The following is a 5,252-nucleotide window of genomic DNA, read 5'->3' as shown; positions in this document are numbered from 1 at the left end:
TATAGGTCAAGGGTATATGTAAAGAACAGAGCAAGAACCGGTATTGAATCTGGCATTGAAGATGCTATTGTAAAGCAGTACAAAATATTGGATTAACTTAATCCTCATTGTAAGTCAGTGTGACTTCTTACTGAGCAGTGTGCTCTAGGCAGTTGGCCTTCCTGCATGTGCAGACCCCTATTGTAAGTAATATTCTCTTATTGGCCAGTAAGTGAATATTGTGGGTCACAAATCCCACCGAGGTTTTTCCCACACCAGGTTTCCTTGTTAAACATCTTGTGTTATGGTGTTCTTTTCATGTGGATGTTTTTGATTCTGTTAATTACATTAATTCTTGCATACCGGTACACTATTACTTTATGTTCTGCATGTTTTGTCTCAAGAAAATCTCATAACCGGTCAGGTACTGATTCACCCCCCCTCTCAGTATCTGTGGGAACCCTAACAATTGGTATCAGAGCCTGGTCCTCTATTTTCAGAAGCCTAACAGCTTGAGGAAGATCTTGACACCGGTAAAGATGGAAAATCTAATGAAGCAACTTGAAGGAGCTCTTATTGACTATGATGTAGAGAATTTGAAAAATATCAAATTAGAAGATGATTTAAAAGCAGCTCAGGATATCATTCAGGAACTTCAAGAAAATCTTACTGTTACAAGAAATAAGAGAAGAGAACTTTGTGAAAAATTGCAAAATGAGAATGATGAAAAGGAATCACTTAATGACATGATAAGCAAGTTGAAACAAGAGATCATGACAACAAATAATGAAATGCAGGATATGACTATGAGCTTTTACAAAGAGATTGAGGACAGAAAGAAGAATGAAGAAGAATTGACTAGAAGACTAAGTGATGCAGCAAATGAGAACACAAGACTTAGCTATGAAAATGACATGTTGAAGATAGATCTGATGCATACTCAGAATGACTCAAGTGAACTAATGAGACAAAAAGAAATCTTGGAAAGGGAATTGGAAACTGCAAATCAACACAAAGAAAAATTCAAGAAAAGCTCAGAAGAACTTGGTATCTTATTGAAGAATCAAAAACCCAAAGGTGACACTTCTGGAATTGGATTTGAAGTTGGAGAAAGCTCTAGTACTGCAAATACTCAGGATCATAGCAAACCGGTAAGACCTCCTAATACTTATAAATTCAATGGAAAATGCTTTAACTGTAATAAATATGGTCATAAGGCAAACAAATGTAGATCTAGGAATTATCAGAATGTCAATCCTCCCACCGGTCAATACTCCAAATGCAACAAAGTTGGTCATAACTCTGAAAACTACAGAATGAATGTAAGATGCTATGTTTGTGGAAGATTTGGACATTTATCAAATCAATGCAGAACACAAACCGGCATAGGTTATGGGAAAGCTATTCAGAAAAATAATGTAACTTGTTATGCATGTAACAAGATTGGTCATATTGCTAAATTTTGTAGAAGTAAAGGTACACCGGTAGACAACAAAAGTACTAGCTTGAAAGGTAAAGAAAAGGTTGAAGAGGTTAAGCAAGAATTCTCAAAGCAATGGATTAAAAAAATTGATCTAAATATTGGGAATACTCCTCCACCAGTAGAACCAACAAATGCTCCACCGGCAAGACAATGTGATGCTTCACCGACAGGACAGAGCAGTGCTCCACTGGCAGGAAATTCTTCATCTAATTGAAGAAAATTATCTTGAGGGTTTGGCAAGCTAATGACACATGTGCTATTATTCCCTCGGTTAGAGAAAAGAAGTTGAAAATCACTTATTACCGGCAAATAAAGTTAAGCTAATACATTACCGGCAAGCAATTAATATGGTAGGTAGTGAAAAAGAATTTATAAAATAAGGTTTTGGCTCCATTTCATTTCACCGTGATTTCAAACTTTCAGAGAGTGCGAAGATTTCTAAGCTAAGGCATTTCAAGCAAGAAGCAAGCACACTCCAAGCAATCATTCATCCAAGACAGGAAAAAGGTATTTATCATGGCATCCACCTCTGCAATTGAATACATAGCGAACCCTACTGTTATGGAAGTAATTAAAAGACCTAGGCCCGTATTTGAGTTGGTCCCCGAAATAGCAAAGAAAGATGATACTTTAGGTGCATTCTCTCAAATCTCTAAAGGTGTTGTATATGCTAAAGACCCTATAATGTATATTCACTGCAATATTGAAGAGCTAGGAGACAAGGAAATCAAAACCATGTACAAAACTAAGATATGTGATGATACCAGCAATATCAAAGCTGAACACAAAATCATTGAAACCCTAGGATTCACAGAAATCCTTAGTATTCCTAAATTTCCTAAGGATGCGATTAGGATAGTATTAAGCAGAGTTCATGGAGAATTTTTTTGGTTAGATACAATTCATAAGATCACCAAGCAAGCGGTAAAGGCTATCACAGGGTTACCAACCACCGATAAAAGACTAGATAAAAACAAGAAAGTTTCAAATGATCTAGTCATTGACCTAATAGGTGCAACATCTAATAAAAGATCTTTAAGGGTTAATGATGTAAAGGATACAAATGTGAGATTCATAAGCATGATATTAGGTTACAAAGCCACTCATGCCAATAGACTCAACTCAGTTTCAATTTTATGCATCAAGAGTGCTTATGACATAATAACAAACAATGCAAAAATTGACATCTGTAAATGGCTAAAGGATGAACTGATAGACAACCTTGGAAAGATAAAGAAGGATAAGAAAGGAAACTTCAGATTTGGGAATCTGTTAGTGCATCTAATGCTTCATATAACAAAACAAGTTCCCGATATAGGATATAAAGATTTCAGATATGACATACCGATAGGAAAGCAACTGACAAAACTGTTCAATACCATGGGCGAGAATAAGGAAAACATCAATCATGACTTCTTCCAAGCACTAAAGACAAAAATGAAGAAAAGGACAAGGTTATCACAGAAGATTGTAGACAAATACAAAGATGATATATGCTTTGTTATCAAAAAGGATGAAATATGGATGGAAGCAATCATCCCCAGGACAATCTGGGTAACAGAAATGGGCTATGAAATAGACGACCACATAGTGGAAACTTATGCCAAAGCACTTCTGGAAGCCCCCAATGAACCTAAAGAAGAAATATTTGGTAGTGTTGAAACCATAGAAAGCCAAATTCAATCAAAGAAAAGAGTGAAAAGGTAGAAGCTTTTGTGAGAAAAGGATCCAGACAAGCAAAAGCCATTAAGGAAGATGCATTAAAGAAAACCGGCATAACTGAAGATGAGTTGGCAACCCAACAACCTGAAGCTCATCTATCACTGGTAGGTACTTCCTCAGAAGGAGATATGCCAACAAATTTTAAAAGAGTTGTTAGGAAAAGCGATCCCTCACCTGCAACCACTCCTTCACCTAGAAGGACAAGGCAGAAGCAACAAGCTGTGAGATCTCTGATCAGAAAGGTCACACCTAGAAAGAAGTTGACCCCTAAGAAAAAGAAAAAGGCAACAACTGACTTGGCACCTCTAGAAATTTTGTTAAATGAGATCACAGAGGAAGGAAAACTGAAGAACATAGGGAAAATTTATGACACCCTATCGGCTGATGAAAAAGGACAAGTTGAGGAGAGTGTAATATTACACATGGACATGTTTAAAAAGTTTTTGTTGCAAGTCTTAAATGAAATTCCTGATGACTTATACAAAAGACTTGAGGCCAGAAGGCAAGGAGTAATTGAACTGGACAAGAAAATAAAAATAGAGAAACTACTTGCAGTATATCCGGTAAACTCCCCAAAAGAAATTGATGATCTGATAGCTCAGGCTAACCGGATAGTTTTTTCCATTGCACACCAACAAATTTCACTGATGGTAGGTAGAGTTATAGAGGTTTTAGAGGAAATAGAAAATGGTTGGGACACATTTTTGGTTGAAAAAGAAAAACAAGAAGAATATAGGAATCCCAAGCCTATTAAGGTATATCAGAAGGACAAAGGGAAAGGGAAAGTTGGTGGACCTCCAAGCATAAAGATTAAAGATAATCTACCTCCACCTGTAAAAATTACAATCCTTGAAAACCAACCGGCAACTGAAAGCATGGATACAGAGGATGGCAATACAAATCTTGAAGTCCTATTCACTGTAAATATTGATACCCAAAAGATCAACATAACAGTTGATAAAGACCCAAGTGAAAAATCTGATATAGCCAAAGAGCCTCCGGTAATACGAAATACAGAGCAACCGGCAGTGGATACAGAGAAAAAGATGGAATCTGAAGCACAAACAAAGAAACCGACTGAGCTAAAGGCTCTAGAACAGATGCCACCGGTAAGAAATGAAGCAGGAAAACCAGTGCTAAAGGAAATGTAGACACAAACAGACCTGCCAGAGGTCAATACAAGCATGGTCACTTCCACCGGTACTCAGTTTGTTGGGTCACCATCAAAGTCAACAAATGTGACTGAGGTATTACTTGAATCTATCAAGAAAATAACTGACTACAGCTCACAAGCTTACAAAGCAATAGATGATTCAATCCCATTTTTGAAAACAATAGCTCCAAATTGTAATATAGATAATAAGATTCTTTAGGATAGTTAGATACACTATGTAAATACATTTCTAGAAATATTGAGCAAATAAAGGTAAAATCTGTAAAGGACATTGTAGAAAAGGAGAAACAAAAATTCTATGAGGAAGGAATTAAGAAGTGTAACAGAGATTTTGACACACTTTTACCGAAATTGTGTAGTTTGCTAAAAGAGTACAAAAACTTGTACAAAGACACATGCAAAACAAACTTCCTAACTATACATGTAGATAAGAAGATAAGCAGGACACAGCAAGAGATAAACAAGCTTGCAGACAATTTTGTTAACTCACCAGATTCATTATCTGTTTTTGAAGATAAGCTAGCAAATTTTGAGGCAGAATTACTTAAACAGGAGAAAGAGAAAGAGACAATAATAAATAAGGCAAAATACTTGAGATCCAAACTGAGTCCAAGATTGGATTATCTTGCATCTCTACGGAAGGAAATCTCAGAGGCATTAACACCGGGAAGTAAAACACCGGCAAAGAAATTGCAACATCTCACCGGCACTGTGAAGAGAACTAAAACCGCAATAAAAGATAGCAAAAAGTTTATGGATAGTATAAACTTAATTTTGGGTGATCTTTTTCAGATAATTACTACCCAACTACAAGGTTGAGGTTATGGACTGGTATAACTACAAACTCTACTAAACTTTGTCATTGATGCCAAAGGGGGAGTAGTATGATGAGAA

This window comes from Cryptomeria japonica, chromosome 3 (genome assembly GCF_030272615.1).
Source record: "Cryptomeria japonica chromosome 3, Sugi_1.0, whole genome shotgun sequence".
Taxonomy (NCBI): Eukaryota; Viridiplantae; Streptophyta; class Pinopsida; order Cupressales; family Cupressaceae; genus Cryptomeria; species Cryptomeria japonica.
The sequence above is the reverse complement of the archived record's forward strand: the minus strand, read 5'-3'. Positions refer to the sequence as shown.